Here is a 22,456-nt window from a genome sequence, read left to right as displayed (position 1 = left end):
TTGTTTTTATGAAAGAGTAAATAAGACCTATGACTATCAAGCAGATCACTAAATTACATCTTTAATTCTGGGAAAGAATGGAAATAAAGGATATAATTGTTACCACAAATTACTTTTGTCAAACGTTAATTTGTTCATTTCCTAATTATATAGCTATTATTTCAAAATCAGATAATAAACCACTAAGAAATGTTGCATAATTAGAATGGATAAAGATAGCAATTAATGAGACCTAAAACAAAAGTAAGCCATTTAAGAGAATATTGAAGTGAAATGAAAACAGGGTTGTTGCATGCAGACCTGCTGGTCATACGTTCTTCAAATGCAGGATGTGTACCTTAGATGTTTAATGTGAAGACCTGAAAGACTTTACCCAAAATTTGAATGTAAACAGTACAAGAAAAGGGGAAAATGGTAATTTTACTTTACACAGTAAAACATAGACAAGATTTTCATAAAAGGGGTTCAGGTCTCTGTGCTTTGGTTATTAGTGCCCTTGCTCCCCTGTACATAAACAGGAATGAATAACTGACCTTCGAAGGCTTTTCTTTAGATATCATGGATGGCATTGGTGGGGGAGACTTTTTCACTTTCTCCAGTGCTGCTTTTCCAGACTCCTGAAACAAAATACACAATGTAAATAAAAGCACTATACTTGCTACAACAATCACAAGTTCACAACAGCTCTTTTCTATACTTCCAGACTAGTGACCTTAAGCTGTTTCGTGTAGAAATTCAGGAGCTGCTGCTACGTGCCAGGATCATGCTAAACATTTTACATGCATTATCTCTATCTCATGGGAAACTAAGCCCATGGTCTTTTTGAAAATGGAATGTATACCTTTAAAATGAAGGTGGTCTACAGGATGGGGAAGTGCTGGTCCAGAGCAGATCTATGTCTGCTTTTTGAATGGGAATATGCATCACCTTATGGGTGAAGTCTATTAGAGAACTTCTCTCTGCAGCTTGAGAAACTAGGCTAAATAATAAAAAGTATGATATCTTAATATGATTTCAATATCATCTATTGTATTATTCCACAGCTTTCTGATAAGTAATAACATGTCTTCTACTTTACAGGGAGCAAATGAGTCTTTATGCCTATGCACCAGCTCTGTCAGAACCTCTGGTGATACCAACCCACAAAATGAAGATTTAATGTGCTTCAATTTATAAACCACACCTTATCGCTTAAAGAAATGGTGGCACTATTTTTTTGTTTTTGTACTAAGCAACACATTTCCAAAGGATTATCAAGAGGTTATTAAAATCTATACTTTGAATAAAACCCAGAAACTTTTAAAATGCATCTTTTCAACAATTGAATTGATTTCAGTTTCTGCAGACTCGCTCCAGCATGAACCACTTTTTTTGTTGTCGTTCCCTGATGGCAAATCCAGCAGAGGAGATGTTCTAAACAAATCCTAAGCTCCGCACACCTGTCTTCCTCAGCAAGGGGATGGCATCATCACCCTAGTAGTCCCCTGTTCCATTGCAACAGACAGTCCCCAGCACTGTATGAGCACCAAATATTTTGAAGGACATTTAAAAATGATCGGCTCATAACCATTATCTTAAGTTTCTTTCCCTATGGAATACTTTCTACAGCAGGCATAACCATTTTCTTACTTTATAAAAATATGGGCTTATATTTTACCATAGATCATGCAAATGGACATCTTTTGTAGCACACTTTATCTTTTAAAGACTGTCATTTTCCACATTCTGCGGCTCTTCCGGAAATCTGAGTAGACTTTGGTGTTTCTACTCAGTTTCAATTTATGCTTGGCAACCTCAGAATGCTATTCTAGCATTAAGAGATGTAAATGATAATAAAGGAATTATCGTGTGAAACATTACGAAGAGTAATTGTTGTTTGCTCTCATAGTCACCTCAGAAAAACTGGTTTCAACCTTTAAAACATCAATCCTCTACCTTTTTGGCACCAGGGGCAGTTTTCATGGAAGATAATTTTTCCATCAATGGTTTACAGATTCAATCACATTACATTTATTGTGTACTTTGTTTCATTACATTGTAATATATAATGAAATAATTGTACAAGTCACCATAGGTTGGGTAATCCCTGCTCTGAAAGATATTCTTGCTTAAATTCCTGTGTTTTATCTTAGTTCCTACTCTGCCACAAAATACCCTAATTTTATGAAGTATTTCACTGAATTCTTATTTCTTTAAAATCCACTATTTCCAAATTCAATTTGACCACATTATTCTAGGCTAATTTTTTAATACGATTGGAGGAAAAGCAAAACAATTTAGGTTTCATCCTTTATAGCAGCAAAACATGGGTTCAAGACTGAAGGGGACACACTAATGGGTAATCCTGCTTTCTCTTATAGGGTTTACTCATTGTAGAGAGCACTAGTTCTCCTAAGTCTCAGGAATAGAAAAAGAAACATTTTGTCTTGTGTGTTACAGAAGAATGCAGTACAAAGTAGTAGTAACTTGCCTGTTTGCATACAAAAAATAACTTGGCCTCTTCCTGGTACCTACCAGGGTAACTTGAAAATTCCATTGAAAATCATAAACCAAGATACTGCCTGGTTGTAGGGATCCTTTGAATCTCTGAAGATACTTGAAGCATACTGATTAATGCCTTTCCTTTCAAATGGGAGACAAAAATATCCCTCTAAGATATTGGGATTTAAGATTAACCACTTCGGTACGAGAGTTGACTATACTCGACAGCCACAGATGAATGTACACAGCAACTTTAGCCGACAGCCATGAAATGACTTGTCTAATTTTTCATTTCTCAAAATTGTGAACATTTAAAACTAATGTAATAAAAACATGTATATGTTACCTATTCTGATGTACATTACAAGTAAAGCTTCCTGTAAAGTAGAACAAGGTTTCAGTGCTTTAAAGCTTCCCTCATCACACAAGAGCAAAATGGATTTGTCATCAATGCACAGCACAAACTATTGTGCAGACTATGAGTGCCAGCTGTGGGCAAGATTTCGCGGCCGGTGAGCGCCATACTGAAGTGGTTAAGACTCCAGTCTTCTATATGTGGCTAACCAATTTTCCCAGCACCACCTACTGAATGAGCATTCTTTTCCCCAGTGTATGTTTTTGTCTGCTTTCTCAAAGATTAGATGACTACATGAGGATGATTTTATATCTGGGTTCTCAGTTCTCTTCCGTTGGTCTATAGCTCTGTTCTTGTGCGAGTAACATGCTATTTTAGTTACTATAGCCTTGTAGTATAGCTTGAAGTCTGGTAAATTGATGCTTCTCAATTTGTTCTTTTTGGTTAAGATTGCACCTTTCACCTCTCACAAAAATCAACTCCCAGTGGATAACAGATTTAAACCTAAGGCATGAAACTATAAGAATTCCAGAAGAAAATGTTGGAAAACCTCTTGTAGACATTGGCCTAGGCAAAGAATTTATGAAGAAGACCTCAAAGGCAATCATAACAATAAAAATAAATGAATGGGACCTGATCAAATTAAAAACTTTCTGCACAGCCAAGGAAACTATCACAATAGCCAACAGACAACCTACAGAATGGGAAAAAATGTTTGCATGTTACACATTCATAAAGGGCCAATAACTAGAATCTATATAGAACTCAGGAAAACCAGCAAGAAAAAAAATCAACCCTATCAAAAAGCAGAGGAAATGAACAGAAACTTTTCAAAAGAAGACAGAAGAATGGCCGAGAAACATATGAATAATTACTCAACATCTCTAATCATCAGGGAAATGCAAATCAAAACCACAATGAGATAGCACTTATCTACAGGGAGAATGGCCTTGATCAAAAAGTCCCAAAACAGTAAATGTTGGCATGGTTGCAGAGAGATAGGAACACTCTTACACTGCTGGTGGGACTGCAAACTAGTTCAACCTCTGTGGAAAGCAATATGGAGACACCTCAAAGAGCTACAAGTATAACTACCATTTGATCCAGCAATCCCATTACTCAGCATCTACCCAAAAGAGCAAAAGACACCCTATAAAAAACATATCTGCACTTGAATGTTTATAGCATCACAAGTCAAAATAGCAAAGAGGTGGAAACAAGCCAAGTGCCCATCAATACATTAGTAGATTAAGAAAATGTGGTATATGTATATGTATACCATGGAGTTCTACTCAGTCACAGAAAATAATCGTGACACAGCACCTCTTGTATTATCGTGGATAGAGCTGGAATCCATTCTACTAATTGAAGTATCACAAGAATGGAACATGAAGCACCACATGTATTCACCATCAAATTGGTATTAACAGATCAACACTTAAGTGCACATATAGTAATAATGTACAGTGTTGGGCAGATGGGAGGGGGGAGGAGGGGATGGATATATATACACCTAATGGGTACGGATATATACACACCTAATGGGTATGGATATATACTACAATTTGGAGGATGGACACACTTGAAGCTCTGACTTGGGTGGGGCAAAGGCAATATATATAACTTAAACATTTGTACCTCCAAAATGTGCATAAATAAATAAATAAATAAGACTCCAGACATTTGAAAGTCCATTCTCTTTGCATTAGGGCATTTGTAGACACATCCATCTAAGACAAATATTAAGGAATGTTCTTTAATTCTTGAGATAAGGAAGGCTGAGCTATATAAAGTTGAAACTCTTAAATAGATGTTTACTGCAGCATGATTCACAATTGCAAAAATGTGGAATAAAACAAAGTGCCCATCAATTCATGACTGTATTAACAAAATGTTCTCTCTCTCTCTCTCTCTCTCTCTCTCTCTCTATATATATATATATATATATATATATATATATATATATATATATATAATGGAATACTACTCAGCCAAGAATAAGAATGGCTTAATGTCTTTTGCAACAATATGAATGGAACTAGAGACCATTATCCTAAGTATCTAAAGAATGAAAAAACAAACACAACATGTACTCACTATTGAATTTGAACTAACTGAAGAGCACACATGGGCACAGAAGGAAATATAATCCAATAGACATCAATCAGGGGAGGGTGGAGAAGGAGATGGGTAAAAATCTATCTACCAGGTACAATGAACATTATCTGGGTAACAGGCCCACTTATAACTCTGACTCAAGTGTTACAAAAGCAATCCTAGTAACCAAAAACATTTGTACCCCCACAATACTTTGAAAGAAATGAAAACAAAATGGATGAGAAAATACATATTGACCTCCTGTATATCATGACTGTAATCATGTAGTCACAACTTGTTATAACTGAGATCTTGACATCTTCATGCAGGAATGATCTCATGGCATTTAGCTATCAGAAAAGAGTTTGACCTGTATTTGTCTTTAGTATTGTGTAACTAAATACATGTATATTACCATTTTAATTATTCTTCAAAACTTCCTTTCTCAAATTCTATAAAATGTATACAATGGGAAAGACTATTCATACACAAAGATATGAAGATTATATTAATACCCAGTAGAAAAATAATTCTTTAAAGAATGGGAGATTTTTATATGAAAAAATTGGAGTTTGAATGTGTGTGCATACACATATTTGTTGTGGTGGAGTGGGGCATTGTTTTAAACTGGTGAAAGCATATGGTGGTAAATGGTTGAACACTGAAAATATTTGTGGATGAATTTGTGTGCTTTAGCCATAGAAAAATTGTACTATCTGATAGAGAGGCATATTTTCATTCCAAATTGTGGTTATTAACCACAAAACTTATAGCTGTAATTTATAACTTAAGTTTGAAAATCCACAGTATCTGCAAGTGGGTTAACAAAGAATTGACAGCATCTATAAATAGGTTAATGCATATTGTTCTTTACAATGACATACAGAAATAGAATAAGCTCTGTAGCTTTCATTTCTGACAAAGGGGTAAAGGGAATATCAGTTTAGGAAAATATAGCTATGCACATATAATCTCTGGAAATTCACTCTGGCAAAATGCTGAATGTTTGTATTCAGACTTGTACATGAGCAATAATCCATCAATCTTTTAACCTGTTATCAAGGCCTAAGCTGCATTATCATTACCTTTCTGGTTGTAGTAGTTTTAGGTGTGTTTCCACTGGCAGTTCAGTTTTTCTGAGTCCAATTTATTGGTGACTCTGTGGTTTTTTACTACATCTGCCTCTTTGGCCTAGCCACCATTCTAAGTGGAGTTTGAACTCAAGCAACATTGTCCATTATGGTTTTCTGTATATACCAACACCATTACTTATGACTTATTTTCCTGAATTATTTTCACAGAGCTGAGCTAATGAACTAAAAATGAATTATGTTTTATATTTGTACCAAATATAGGAACACTCTGCTCTTTCTTTCTGTAGCTCAAAGGTAGCTGTATTTTTTAAATATTTGTGAAAATAAATACTTCTGTCAGGAAAATGATTGTGCTTTTTATTTTTTAATACATTGAACTTCCATGTTTGATATCACTACTATACTTTCCTATCACTTGTTATTATCTATTCATGAGTTATTTACATATCAATCCTGTTTTCTTTACCCAACTATTCTCAGATCCTTGTAGCTTATGTCTACACATTGCAAACATGTTCCATTCCATTAATACATATTCATGAAAGGGATTGTGACATACCTAGGACAAATGTAAATGTTTTTTAATCTTTTTTCTATAGTTAGCTAAAACCTGGAAACAACACCCTCAGCATCATCTGGGAACTTGTTAAATCTCAGGTCCTAGCTCAGACCTATTGAATCAGAATCTATAGTTTAATAGGATCTTAACTGAAATGTCCCAATTTAAGTCATATTGAAGTTTGACTGGCAGCTATAAGAATTTTATTTGACCTGTTGCTGGTATAAACCTGTTGCTGGTTTAATTTATTCACAGGAGGAAATAAGAGAGCAAAGCTATACCAGCACACTGAGATGAGCTTGTAAAGAGCAATGATATTTTCACACAATAAAGCTAATCTATATGGCAGAGTAGAATATTAAGCGGTACTAACTTTATATACCCTGGATTTGCTAGAAATCTGTTATTTGATCTACAATATTCATGACACGTATTCACATTTACTGCATAGAAAGTAGGGAATACGTGAGGGACAGGTAAGAGATACTAAAATTAGAGATATCTGATAAAATTTAACTGAGTTGGAAATTAATCATCTGAACAAAAGAACTCTTTGGGATCCAGTAGTGTTACATAGTATATAATTATGGTGAATATAATAACAGATACAGAGTTTTACTCTGGGCAAAAAGAGAAGAAGAATACGAAGAATTTGTGCATGATGGAGAATGCCTACACAATCAGATGAGTGAATGAGGCTACTGTGGAGAAAGAGTTGACCTTGAAACTATATGGGTTCAAAGTGCCAGACTGACAGCTACTGCTCAGCCCTAATCCCATCTTCAGTCCACACAGTTGAGGACTACAGCGTTAGTAGAAAGATGGGTCTACACAACAGAGAAGGGCTAGAAGTAGTGAGTAGTTTCACATAGTCCACTTCCTAATAATTTAAAAGTTCAATTATTCGACACTTCTATGGAATCAGAATAGAAATTCACATTACATGAAAGGCTTAAATATCTTTGTCTTCGGATATATACTAGGGAGCCAGACTATGCCAACATTCTCTTTTCTGGAGTCTGTTTGAAATAACATATGCTAATGTTGCATATTTCCTCATAGATATCTGAATAATCATTTACAAACAACAATCCTACAACTTTGTGAAACTATATGTATGCTGGCTACTAATTTAGGAGTTTCACTTTATCCATTCCTTGGGCCTTCCCACGTTAGTCCTGCCAAAAGCAGACACTCAGTTTGTTTAGGTGAAGTATGAGTCAGCACAGGGGCATCAGTGGAGTAACAAGTAGGGTCATTTGGATCCCGAAATTTCCCTTGCAGGTAACCTCATGCTGGAATGTGTTACTTTGCTGTATTATCTATCTTTTCCTTATTATTTAAGAACAATCAGCCCTGCTAATAAAGGAAACAATGAGGACAGATGACACTAAGTGTGGAATGAAAGAGCTAGTACAACATGTTAGATATGAAGTGGAGCACTTGCTGAAATTAGGAAGGGATAGAATTATCAAGTATACATGAGTGACTAAATGTGTGTAATACACTACACTTACATGGGCCACCTAGGTAACCCACCCGTACACCTTCTGACAACATGCAGGAAACAAACATGGCTGTTCGTCAAGTCACAGGTTCTCCACAGTTGTGGCCAGATTAGCTTGCCCCTGTGTCTCTCCAACAGAGCAAGGGTGAATTTTGACACCAGGCACCTTCCATCGCTCATAGTCCAAATCTGGTCTGAATAACCTCACTATTAAACGAGAAAGCTGATGGAACAGAGAGAGAAGCAGTATATTTGAAGATTATGTACTTTAGGATTTAGTTATAGTGGTACTTTCACCCTGCTATTTACCCTGTCCTAAGTTTGTAAACCTGCTCCTTCTCTTTTCCCTAGCTTCTCACTATGTGTTTGAAGTTGATTAATAAATTATGCTATCTGAACATCTTAAGTAGTTCTCTGAGATTTTCTGTTCCAAGACCTCTGGGATGCCTGGTATACTTGGAGGATACCATTGCATCAAGGTAACTTCCTATACAACACTATGATTTTTATATTGGGATTAAAAACAAGTTTATTAACACATTATAAATATCATATGTAGTATAAGGCCCAGAAGGCAAATAAGTATGTTTTAGCAATCATCTGGTAGTTGTCTAAAATAGTTTGGTTGACAAAGACTTGGATTGGTTGAGAATGACATATATATGAGCATAAGGTCTATGTGAACACAAAGCCATGAAGAGCTGGCAAGTTACATTTGGGAAATGTAAGAAAAAATCTTGGGATCCCTAGGAAAAGGGAAGGTCTCTAAAGGTAACTATGAGGTGGGCAAATTGACTTGAGGGTGTAATCATTGAAAATGTTAAATGGGATCAACTTCTATAGTCAGCTATTTTAATTCATTGCCAAATTGTAGAAATATTTACAAACAAAAACTCTCAATGTTCAATGTATATCAATAGTAAACATTAAGACTACATTTGATTCAGTTTTCTATATATGCTGAATAAGTTATTTATTGATGAAAATGTGCTTAAGCTACTAAAACAGAAATCAACAAAATTTCTATAAAGGAACAAACAGATTAAAATATTTTAGGCTTTGTAGACCATATGGGCTCTACAGGAATTACACAGCTCTGTCACTGTAGCACAACAGCAGCCCCAGACAATAAAAAACAAATGGCTGTGGCTGTGTTTACAAACATACAAGATGGGCTGGAATTGGCACATAGCCCACAGCTCGTTGATCCCTAGAACTGAAGTTGCTTAAACTTTGTAGATTATGATATAATAGATAATTACTCGAATGACTTGGTTAATCGGAAAGTTTCCTATAACACGAATATTGTACCAGTCTACTACAAACACATACCTAAGAAAAGGCCCAGGTAGGGAACAGTTAGGGCCTTCCTTTCTTGGCATACCCAGTTAGACATGTAGGAAAACAAGCCCAAGGATGACTGTCACTTTCAAGAGTACTTCAGGATGGATGATTTGCTATAGGTTGGTTTTTTGCTTTCTTTTTGCCTTTCTAGGCCTGTGAGAAAAAGTTTGGTGAATTCAGTAAATAACATTAAAGTGATTTATTCTGAGAAGTTTTCCCAGAGCCTTTAATGTGCTATAAATCTATAAAAGGAAAAATTTCTGTTCAGTGTTTACCAAAGTTTTATGACCATGGAATGCTTTTATGTAAGAATAATTGTTTAGGAATACAGAATACATCCTCAACAAAAATCTTGGCTGTTGCTATTTTGTTTGCTTACTATAATTTATTTCCTAACTTTTATGTTTAATCACCATAAGATAGTCATATATTTATTCTATACATGATTATAAAGTGCCTAGGACAGTAAGGGGTACATATACTCAATATTTGAAATGTTAATTGTGTCACCTATTCAGTGGCTTTCACTGACATATTTACCTCTATCATCTGTCCATGGTAGTGACTGCACTGTTTTATGTTTGTCTACCACATGACATATTCCTGGGCTATATAGCGACCATTTGTATGGAGAATGCCAAACATTCCCTTAATTGCCTGCCATAACTATCTGAAATTCTTCTCTCACTCTTACATATCAGATATATTACTAATTATTCAAATTTCCTTTATACTAAATACTTAATTCTGTGTCAAACCTTATGCCCCATCTTACAATTTTTGGTTAATCTATCATTACTTACAGGTGTCCTAAATATGTTAAATGCCATGAAAGCTTTGTTTATAAAAAGAAAGAGCATTGTTAGCTGTGGCAGATTGATTAGTGATCACTAAATGTTTTGCCCCTTTCAGACCTCTACAATTAGGAGGAATAATGCAATAAATTTTGGCCACTTTTGTGTGGATGGAAGTGTCAGGCAACAAGCCTGAGAAGCACTGAAGTGTTTCCACATCTTTTCCAACTGATGCTACAACCAATGACAATACAGAAGACATGGTCGGTGCCATCAGTTTAGCTTCCCAAGTGACTGTGCAGAGTAAACCCCTAGCTCACAAGTTTGAGGGATATGAAACTGTTGTTATATTATGCCATGAATATTTAAAGTTACACTATGTTAAAAAGGTTATCATAATTTGAATAAAATATTCCCCCCAAAGTGAAAGGTTTTCAAGTTGTTTTTGAAGCCACCAACATCCTATGTAAAACCTATGCTAATTTTGAAACCTTGTAGATCATAATATTTGACAATTAAAATATCCTGTAGCAATGTTTACTAAATGGATAGACAAACAAGACAGAAAAATAATGAGGGAACACTACACTTGAGTCCACTTTTGACCAAATGGACCTAACATACATATATACAGAACTTTTCATTCAACAGAATCAGAATACACATTTTTCCACAGTGCACATGGAACATTCTTTAAAATACACTATATGTTAGTACACAAGTCTACAAGAAAAATTTGTTAATAAGACTGAAATAATATCTATTATCATTCCATGCCACAATGGCATAGAAATCAATAACATTAGAAATCTTGAGAAATTCAAATATGTGGAAATTAAACAAGATGCTTCTTTGACCAGCGAGTCAAAGAAGAAATCAAAAGGTACGTCAGGCATGGTGACTCATTCCTGTAATCCCAGCACTTTGAGAGGCCAAGGTGGGAGGATAACTCTAGGCCAGAAGTTTGAGACAAGCCTGGGCAACACAATGAGATCCTATCTCTCTAAAATTTCTTTTTTTTTAATTAGCTGGGCATGGTGGTGCACACCTGTAGTTCACACTACTCAGGAGGCTGAAGTAGGAGGATCACTTGGAGCTCAAAATTCAAGGTTGCAGTGAGGGTCAATCAGGCCACTGCACTCCACACTGGGTGACAAGGCCAGACCCTATATCTTGAAAGAAAGAAAAAGAAGAAAGGAAAGAAAGAAATCCAAAGGGGCATTTAAAAATATCTTGGGACAAATAACAATACAAAGACAACATATCAAACCTATGGGATGCAGCAAAAACAATTTTGGATAGAGAGGAAAGTTTATAGCAATAAACACCAACATCAAAAACAAAGAAAGATCTCAAATAAATAGTTTAACATTATGCCTCAAGGAACTAGCAAAAGAGCAAACTAAACCCCAAATTTACAAAATTTAGAAATCAAAATCAGAAAAATAAATCAAATAGAAATGAAAAAAACAGATTCAATAAAACTAATTTTTAAATTAAAAAATTGACATACTATTCAATAGTCTAAAAAAAAACAGCAATAATAAAGATCATAAAGGACTGTTATGAGCTATTATATGCTAAGAAATTGGATACTCTAGAGAAAATTGATAAATACCTAGAGAAATACAACCTACCAGGATTGAATTAAAAGAAATAGAAAGACTGAGGAGACCAATAGCACAGAGAATGAATAAGTAATTTAAAAACCTACCCCAAAAAGCCACAATAAAGCCCAGGAAGATGAAATGGATTCACAATTCTATGAAACATTCAAAGAATAATTGAGTCCAATTCTTCTTAAACTATTCAAAACAACAACAACAACAACAAAAACAAAAAACAAAAAAAGAGCTAGAGGGAAAACTTCCAAACATATTTTATGAGGTTAGAGAAAATATTTCAAAGACTTGCATCTCCTCTTGTTGACAAGAGGCAGGGCATTTGCCCACACACATAGTACACAGCTGCTACAGAATACAAATAACTAGCAGTTGAGAAATCCACTACACTAAGGTATCTATAACCAAGGTATCCATCCAGAACTTAGAACCCTCTCTTAAAGTACCCACAAACAAAGCCAAAGGTCCTTACCCAACATATACTACAGCCACATCCTTAAGAGGTAATATTCATCAGGGATCAGGAAAATGGGAGGGCGGAGGTAAACACACACCTAATGGGGGCACTGTGCACTTTCTGGGGGGTGGGCAGGCTTGCAACTTTGACTTGGGCAATTCAAAGACAATTTATGTAACCAAACAGTTTGTACCCCAAGAATAAATAAAAATTTTTAAAAAATAAACACACAGTTATGGTGGCACAGATATGGTGAAAAAGGTATGCTTATACACTTATGGTGGGAATGTAAATTAGTACAACCTCCATTACAAATAATATGCAGATTCCTCAAAGAACTAAAAGTATAATAGACTGACCATTCAATCTGGGCATCTACCCAGAAGAAAATAAGTCATTTTATCAAAAGGATACCTGTGCCCGAATGTTTATTGCAGCTCAATTCACAATTGCAAAGATATGGAATCAACTTAAGTGCCCATCAATTGATAGGTAGATAAAGAAAATGTGGTGTATATATACCATGGAGTACTACTCAACCATAAAATGAAATGAAATAGTGTCATTTGCAGCAACTTGGATGGAACTGAAGAACAATATCCTAAGTGAAGTATCCCGGGAGTGGAAAAACAAACACCATATATTCTTCCTAATAAGTGGGAGCTACACGATGGGTATACATGATTATAAAGTGGTGTAAAGGACCTTAGAAATGAAGAAGAGGAGAGGACATGTAAGGGTTGAGGGATAAAAACTTACCTATAGGGTACAATTTCCACTATTACAGTGATGGGTACACTAAAAGCCCTGACTTCAGCATTATACAATTAGCCCATGTAACAAAAACACTTGTACCTCCTTCATATACTGAAATAAAGATTATTAATAAAAATTTTAAAAACAAAATGAAAAGGTAAAAACAAAATAAAATCTCTTCCAGGGTGCTGTTGGATGGTGGAGAATCCTTCCAACCTTGTTTGGGGATGAAACTCATTAATAATGGCAAAATATCAAAAGAAAAAACATGCATTTTATATTGATCCTAAAAAATTTCTAACATCATTTGTTGATAAAACCATCTCAACAGTTTAGGTAGTGAAGGAGAAAGTTCCTCAGCATAATAAAGGACATTTATGATCATCCCACAGCTAACATTATAATCAATGGGGAAAAATTGAAAGCTTTTCCACTAAGATCCAGTACAAAACAAGGATGTCCATTCTTTCTTCTATTTAATATAGAAGATTTATTTAATATAAATACTTCTATTTAGCATAGTACTGAAAATCTTAGATAAGAAAAAAAAAGGTGAGTGCATTGGAAAGCAAGAAATAAAAAATATTTGCAGATGACACAATCCCATATGTAAAACACCCAAGAGATTCCATGAAAAAAACTGTTAGAATAAATGAATTTAGTAAAGTCATATATAAAATCAGTAGCATGTTTACATACAAATAATGACCTCACTGAAAAAGAAATCAAGAAAACTATCCCATTTGCAATAGCATAAAAAAAAAAAGGAACATAGGAATAAAACATAGGAATAAATTTCATCAAGGAGGTAAAAGCTGTGTACATTGAAAACTATAAAACATTGATGAAATAAATTGAAATAAAATATGCTTATGGATCAAAAGAATGTTTTAAAAATGTCCATACTGCCCAAAGCAATATAGACATTCAATGCAACCTCTATTAAAAACCTAATGGCATTCTTCACAGAAATAGAAGAAACAATCCTAAAATTCATATGGAACCATAAAAAGCCTTGAACAGCCAAAATGATTCTAAGAAAACAAAGTTGAAAGCATTATATTAATACTTTCTGATTTAAACTTATGTTACAAAGCAATAGTAATCAAAACAGTATGGTGCTAGCATAAAAAACAGATGCATAGACCAGTGCTATAGAATAACCTAGAAATAGATCCAAACATACATGACAAACTAATTTTTGACAAAGGCATGAAGAGGACACAATGGGGAAAGATAGTCTCTTTAATAAATGGTTCTGGGAAAATTTCCATATGCAAAATAATAAAACTGGACCCAAAGATCAACTCAAAATAGAGACCCAAAGATCAACTCAAAACTGTACACAAAGAACAACTCAAAATATATAAAAGAACTATATATAAGACTGGAAACTATAAAACTTCTAACAGAGAATGTAGGGTAATAGCTCCCTGACATTGGCTTGAGCAATGATTTTTTAGCTATCCCAACAAAAGCTCAGGCCACAAAAGCAAATATAAAAAATGTGACTACATTAAACTCAAAAGCTTCTGCCCAGAAAAGGAAACAATGAGCAAAATGCAATGACAGCCTATGGAGTAGGGAAAAATAGTTGATGAAAATTTAATATCAAATATTTATGAAGAATAGTAGAAAAATAAGTAACCCAATTAAAAAATGGATAAAAGACCTGAATAGACATTTCTCCAAAGAAGATACAAATTCAAGCAACAAGCATATGTCAAGATACTCAGCATCATTAATCATCGAGGAAATGCAAATCAAAACCATTGAGATATTACCTCATACACGATAGGATGGCATTTACCAAAAAGATAATCAAGTCAAAAGATAATCAATGTTGATTTGGGTGTAGAAAGAAGGGCTATCTTGTATGCTGTTGGTGGGAACATGGATTAGTACAGTTATTATGAAACACAGTATCAAGGTTTCTCAAGAAATTTAAAATAAATCTACCACATGATCCAGCAATCTTTCTTCTGGGCATAAATCTCAAGGATATGAAATTACCACCTCATAAAGATATCTGCATTCCCATATTCATTGCAGCATTATTTACAATAGCCAAGATTTGAAAACAACCTAGGTGCTGACAAACAAATAGATAAACTATGGTACATATATACAATGGAATACTATTCAATCCTTAAAAAGAATGATATCTTACCATTTGCCACAACACAGATGAGCCGAGAGGATATTATACCAAGTGAAATATAGGAAGGAAAATATTGTATGATCTCATTTATGTGTGAAATTCTTTTTTAAAAAATTTCAACATAGAGAACAAAATGGTGGTTACCAAGGGTGGTGGCAAGGGAAGGAGAAGGAAATGGGGAGATGTAGGTCAGAGCATACAAAGTAGCACGTATGGAGGATGAATAACTCTAGAAATCCAATGTACAACATGAGGACTATAGGTAATAAAATTGTACTGTATATGAGACTCATGCTAAATGAGATTTTTAGCTGTTCTTGCCACAAAACCAACAACATAAAAAGGGTAACTGAGATGATGGACATTTTTACTATGTAAATATATCCCACATCATGTTGTATGCTTTAAATATACAAAATACAATTTACTTTTAAAAAGAAACAGCAGAAAGGGACGTTAGACAGGAGGCAAGTGCATTTCATGCTTGGTAAATGTTCAAATGACTTAAGATAGAACCTTTCATTTATTATGAGAATGTGCTGAGAATCTCCAAGAAGGAGCTATATGACACAACGTTTCTGAAACACATTTTTGCAGAGCAGCTTGCAAGATTACTGTTCTGCAGAACAGGTTTTGGGAAATGGCCGTCCAGACAGACCATAATCCATATACTGCATGTAAAGGGCAAACATGCTAGTTAGAGAGCATTAGACCGGCAGGCAGGAACTCCAACTTTAGTCCTAAATGCTAATAATTTCCTAAGTGAACTTCATTTGCATCATCTGTAAATTGAAGGAGTTGAGCAAAACAAAATGCTCTTATCTAAAAAATTCTAGATATTTAATAAACCTTGTGCTAGTTACAATATGTGGTTATAGAAATAGTTTTCCTAAAAAAAAAGCAAGATCAGTGTCACTGCTTTAGAAACACACTGATTATATTTTCTAAGTAATCTGAAATTATTCGAAACATTTTACGATATCTAAGATTTATTTGGAAGTTTGTTCTCTTACTCAAGATAACATTTTGCCCTATTTGACTTTTTCAGATAAAAACCCATTCAAACTCTCCTCAGAGACCGCAGGGCTTACTTTACGTATCCTGGGCTAGATCCGTTGCTTCTCAAACTTTAATGCACATGGAATCGCCTGGGGACCTTGTGAGACTGCAGATTCCGACTCCAGAGGGCGAGGGTAAAGCCTGCGGTTCTCCACAGTGCACGGACTCCGGGTGAGCCTCATGCCGGTTTGCAGGCAGTAGCACGGACTTAGTGTTAATTCATTTCCTACAACTGTATGGCTTTGTGAGATTGACCAAGTCAATAATTATTTCCGTTTTCCTGCTTACTTTTCGGCAAACAGTGATAACACACCTGCTCTGATGGCCTCACAGAGCTACTGCAAAGGTAAATGAAATATATGATGATTCATTAAAATCTATAACCAAATCCATATAATTTTATATGGAGTCAATGGTTCACTGAATGGGTACATTTTATCTTCTTTGTGATGTTACATGTGACAAATACCATTTGTTGATTTTTCACATAATTCTAGCTTTCTAATAACTCACTGATCCATTGGAATACTCTAAGGGCAGGGAAGAGTTAGGTATTGTGAATAGAGGGAGAATTCAATTAAAAATCAGCAATTTTTACTGTTACTAAGCAAAGATAGAGTCTCACAATTTCATAGCTGAAAGTAACTTTTGCCTCATCATATTTTGAGGAAGAGGAAATGGAGATTAAAAAAAAAAAAAAAAGACGGGTGCGGTGGCTCACGCCTATAATCCTAGCACTCTGGGAGGCTGAGACAGGCGGATTGCTCAAGGTCAGGAGTTCAAAAAAAAAAAAAATTGTTTTAATTCACCGTAGCATGTTAGTCAAGTACTAGGTTGTACCAAAATTCAGGATGACAGAACACTTACTGCTTTTTGAGATAAGAAAAATTCTGCACATAAAAAGTGCTTAAAAATATAAGATGAAGATAAGGACTTTGTACAGCATACTGGAGGGAATGACATGATTTTTTATGTGTGATTTGTCAAAATTCCACTAGATGGCAGACAAAATCTAATATTAAACATAAGGGCATGAAAGGAGGAAAAATGGAAACAAATTTCTATATTGAAAGACTAAGCCTCTGACTCTCACATATTTATTCGATTTATTAACATAACTCCTATCACTGATTTAATATATATATATGTTTCCTATGAAACATTTCTTATACTTTTTTCTTTCAGCATATTATGTGAGTACAAATGTTAGGTTATGTATATTGCCCTTGCCCCACCCAAGTCAGAGCTTCTAGCGTGTCCATCCCCCAGATGATACACACCACACTCATTAGGTGTGTATAACATGTAGCAATAACATTCAGTGGGTGTTGGGCAGATGGGAGAGGAAAGTAGGCAATGGGTATATACACACCTTATATATATTTTTAATTGAACTAATGACATGACTACATATACAAAGGGGGAATTATTTGGTATAGTGATGCAAACATCAAAAAAAACCCTTAAGTCCTGGTCATAGTTTTGATACTAAAAAAGAAGCAGTCTTGAGTAAGTTATCTAAATTCTCTGAATCTCATCTTCTCAACCATAAAATGTAGGTAATAGATAATACACTACTAATTTGTAGGGTAGTTGGGGTTATTTGGAAAATTGCTTTGTATACTATAAAGCACAACACAAAAGTTCATTGCTGTTATTATTTCAAAGGCTTTTCTCCCTTTTCTGTTGTCAATATTTGGCTTCCAGATTCCTTTGAACATCTGAATGTTTCTCTACTTAAGGTAACACAGTCTGCTGGTTCAATTACTGCATGACACAGGACTCTTATTTTTTTTTTTTATGAATATTTATTTTTATTTTAGCGTATTATGGGGATACAAGTGTTAAGGTTACATTATTGCCCATGCCCCCTTGCCCCCTCGAGTAAGAGCTGTAGGTTAAAGCCTCACTTGACTCTCAGGAGAGAAAAATAGGAAATTTCTTCAGAGTCACATTACTAGAGTCACTTGGCTCTCAAATGTTTGTGACAGAAGCCAGATAGTGTCATACTTGTCCCTTTACACTTCTCTTTGGCTACCTGGGATTTTTTTTGTGTAAACTTTATTCCTTTTTCCTGGTATTATTTAAACTCCATTATTTCAGAGACTTAGCAAGAGCCCAAACTCTCTCTTTACTAAGAAAGATACTGCAAACCATATCACAACAATAATGTTTAGTTTAAGACTGAAATTACTTACTGCTGTCTGGAGTTACGTAGAATATGACTCAAAACTCTACCATAGCAGGTAACACTTGAAGACAACTTGTGCTATCCATATTTGAGGGAGAATAGAATGTGACTTGTCAGATCCATGGCTGTTTAGCAGAATAAGTTGAATGTTTCTCAAAAGCTGTAACCAGGTCTTATTTGGCAATGTTGGTTGAGTGATTAATCAGAGGTTGATCTGGCCATTTCATGTACAAAGTGTTTTTGATGAACTCTACATTCAAAAAAACTCAAAACACTTACCTGCCTCTCCCAGGCTGCTGGAAAGATGTGTTCTATTGTTGAAACTTTCCCTGCTTTTTTATAGTAATTTTTCACAATGAAACTTAAGTTCTTTAACTGTTAACATTATCATCAAGACATGCTTACCCCTCATTTCTGAAGAGGTGAATTGAATCTACTGAGATTTCTCTCTTGTAACATGGTATTTCCAATTTCCTAGTAGTGCCTCTCCATTTGACTTCCTGAACTTGAACTTACACTGAAGCATAAACACCTCTTAAGTTCAGAATGAACAAATGACTTCTTTTAAAGCTTTCCACATTTTAAAGGAATCAGAACAGGATGAAGCAGAAGAAGGATAGAACTTTCCATTGGCTTTGAATCCCCTAAAAATTCCCCCAGAAGATTAAGGTCTCCTAGCATATTTTCTTTATACAAATACAGTATACATTGACCTGAAACATAGGTACTTGAGTATGTGTTGAATTGAAATGGCTGTAGGAGCGCATCTCTTCCCACAGTAGTCAGCAATGGTGATAGATTAAGGCTGCTCAATTTGTTCCTTTGCTCTGTCTCTTAGTTGGTCCATCAGCATGAGTCATTGTACCTTGCGCCAGTGTACCCTGTGCCCCTTCCCGCTGGCCTCTGCGTTACTCGCTCATCATCAGTCTCATGTGGACCAGTGGATCTGTTAAACTTGATTCCACATGACACATTTCTCCATCTGTGTCTCATTGTGAATATTTTCTGCTGCTCTCTCACAAGGTCTTTCATTGTCCCTGGTTACTTTCATTTCCTCATATGTTTCATTACAGTTGATGATTAGGATTACAACACATTTCTGTGATTTTAACATAGTATTTCCAAACTCATTTTGTTGTGGCATCACACAAATTCTGGTCACTTAATACTGGTGATTAAGTTAATAAACGTTTTTAAAAAGGGCTAATTTCTCCTGCACATTTGCACTGCAGACATAGAATGTGTGAGTGCAAGTGTGTGTGTGTTTGTGTATAGTGGAAGCAAATAATGAAAGATTTGTGTCAACTTCTCACTTCCGAAATTTTATCTCCCTAAAGTTGTCAGATAAATACGTTAAAAAGCCTTATTAAAATACCTGAATTAGCTCACCTAGGTGTGAAGTGAGGCATTCAAATTCCTGCCTCATTCAAGGTACATAAGTCTACATTTTAGAAGTGTTTTTCTTCCCCTCCCAAACTAATTATAAGCAACCCTTTGATCAAATAGACATTTTCTAAATTAAAACTGATTTAAAAGATGGAGATGGGAAATCAACATCTTTAAATATTCAAGTAGCCTATCATCATAATAGCTACTATGAGGGATTCAAAATAATGCGATGTCTTTTTCTATACACATAAAAAAATAAGATTAACCATATAATAAAAACTCAAATATCACACGGTAGTACATTTTTCAGATAAATGTTATAGATAATAAACACTCTCAGATGGAACTTAATAGTAATCAGAGATCATGCAGGGGATTCCTTAGTAGGCCAACCTCACCCCCAGCAAGCTATCCTTGCTGCTACAATTAAACTTCAGAGCTAGAGTTGGGAGATATTTCTAAAAAGAGAGATGGCAAAAGTAGGAGAGCAGTAAATGCAGGAAAAAAAAAAGCAGAACTGTAAAAGAGAAAGTAAATGAATATAAAAACAGGATAGAATGTCCCCAATAAGAGACTTTGTGCTGAGCTTCACCTGTGCTGCAGAGGCCAGGGCACCCTCTTTAATGGGAGGGAACACAGAGGCTTGGATGGAAATCAGGTTCATGTGAGTGCATCACTTAACTGAGACCCGTTTTTCTTTTCTGTGAAGGAAGGGACGGTGTGACCCTAAGGATCACCAAGATTTCGATTTAAAATGCGAAAATTCTATGAAAGGTCACACTCTAAGTCAGGTGGCAGCTGGGCAATTCAACTGTATGGTTATTTTCCAAACATATTCCTAAAGCCCCCTGCAGAGTTTGAAAGGCTTCTGAATTTGTCCTTTAAAAAAAATCTTAAATATGAGCTCCTCTTTGGATTTTGTTAAAGTGTTCTTTTCATCTTTTGTAAGAAACCTCTATCTGACAAACCCATCTGGGAAATATTCACCTCAAGTTTATTTTCTAAGATGGAAACACGGCTGCAGGCTAACTGCCTAGAATGAGTACAAATAGACCCAGTGGTCACTACTGCCCTCAAAACCTTAAATCATTTTCAGCTTCAAGAAGACATGTGTTGGGATGGGTCCCATTTAATTAGTCTTTTTTGTTGAACTACAGAGTGAATCAGGGCTTAAGCCAATTCTTAAGAAATACACCAGATTTTAGCATCTGGAAGGAAACAGATCCAAAACAAATGATATGATTCACATAGCATAACTATGGTGTGTTCATTTGATTCCTAAGTTGTGGCCATACCTTCACTGTGTAGGATGAACTTTTAACCCAACAAATGACAATTTGGCAAATGAGCTGCATAGTCCTTTCAACAGTGGAACTAGAACAACTCATAAAATGACTTGTGTTTACAGTGGTATTAGCACTTCAAGGTTCAGCTCCTCTTTAGAAGATAAACCATGGCTTGGAAAGACCTGGAAAGTTCAGTGTCTTTTCTTCTCGTGCTCGACTGGCTATTTTCTTTCAGTTTTAGGTCTATTGAATCTTAGGTGAGGAAAGGAAAACTTTGTCTTGGATGGTTTTGTTAACGTAGCGCATGCTACATTTTATGACTAATTAAAATGGAACTGAAAATTTTAGCATGGTGTCCCAAATTAATATGCTCCCATTTGGACACCCCCCTCCACCCCCATGCTTGACCCACTTGCACCTCCCTTCTTGATTCAGCAGCTTGTGCCCTAATCCTGTAGTCCTAGTCACTTTCACGTGGCTACTGCTTGAATCCACTGAATCAGTTACAGCAAATGACACTGTGTGGTCAGTCTCTTAATGATTTAATGCAGTCTCTGTGGGTCACGATGATGTGCACATGGAAACAGGTGGTGTAAATATAGCTGGAATGAATCTGGCTGAGGCAATTTTTATAAAAGCTGCTCAACCCAAATGAGAGTTGTCTCAAATTCAGTTAGGCAAAGTATTTCAGTGAAAATGATGCACTATCCTAGAAGCTATTTGGATGATGTTGTCTAAATAAAATGAAGTTAATAACTAATCCATAAATGTCTGCATGTTGGGGTGTAGAGCAGCAAGTCTCCTTTTTAAAGTAAAATAGGGATGAACCATGATGTCTAAGCAGAGTTTAGTGGACCCTTATCAAGAACTCCTACCTTGTTCTAAACATCTCTGAGGCATACCTGAATGCTAGATATGGAAAATGAGTAATCACAAGACAGCAAACCTATTTAGCTACATTGTCTTCCAGTTTTCCATTTTAATAGTTTATTACTTGATTACATCAATTTAATTATTTTTATTCACTTTTAATTGAAAATTATTAGCTGGTTTTTAGTTTTTTCCCTATCCCCCCCCTTCCTCCCCTTCTCCCCTCCTGTGTGATACATATACGTTTCAAGGAAGCCAAAGATGAACATTTGAGAGAAACTCCTGAGCTCAGGCAGTCAATAGGGAGAAGAGGTTTCCCATTTTTAGAGATTCTAAGATAGTTGAACATTCCATGAATAATTGAAAGTTGAGCATATTTTCGTATTAAATCATCATTTCATGCATGTTACCATTAGGGCTTACACACACTGCCA

General features: G+C 35.3%; 1 protein-coding gene and 1 long non-coding RNA gene across 8 annotated transcripts in view; one reads left to right on the top strand and one right to left on the bottom strand.

Moving 5' to 3' along the window:
• LOC105879342 (platelet glycoprotein 4) overlaps positions 1-1,859 on the top strand; it is a 72,020-nt gene extending 70,161 nt beyond the window's left edge. For all 5 annotated transcript variants that reach the window (XM_076006484.1, XM_012779496.3, XM_076006482.1 and 2 more), the window contains one exon: positions 1,081-1,859. The gene's annotated coding sequence lies outside the window, so the exon portion shown is untranslated. The remainder of the gene's footprint in view (positions 1-1,080) is intronic.
• Positions 1-16,540, bottom strand: part of LOC142872918 (uncharacterized) — a 54,693-nt gene extending 38,153 nt beyond the window's left edge. For 2 of the 3 annotated variants that reach the window (XR_012921010.1, XR_012921012.1), the window contains exons 1-2: positions 16,319-16,540; positions 534-617 (exon numbers count right to left, since the gene is read on the bottom strand). This is a non-coding gene — a long non-coding RNA (uncharacterized LOC142872918). Of the gene's footprint in view, positions 1-533; positions 618-15,236; positions 15,391-16,318 lie in introns of those variants that run through there. The other variant, XR_012921011.1, reaches the window with a different exon arrangement.
• Between the last annotated feature and the right edge of the window lie 5,916 nt (positions 16,541-22,456).

Source organism: Microcebus murinus, chromosome 9 (genome assembly GCF_040939455.1).
Source record: "Microcebus murinus isolate Inina chromosome 9, M.murinus_Inina_mat1.0, whole genome shotgun sequence".
NCBI lineage: Eukaryota > Metazoa > Chordata > Mammalia > Primates > Cheirogaleidae > Microcebus > Microcebus murinus.
Note: the sequence above shows the minus strand (reverse complement) of the source record. Positions and strands in the feature narration are given on the sequence as shown.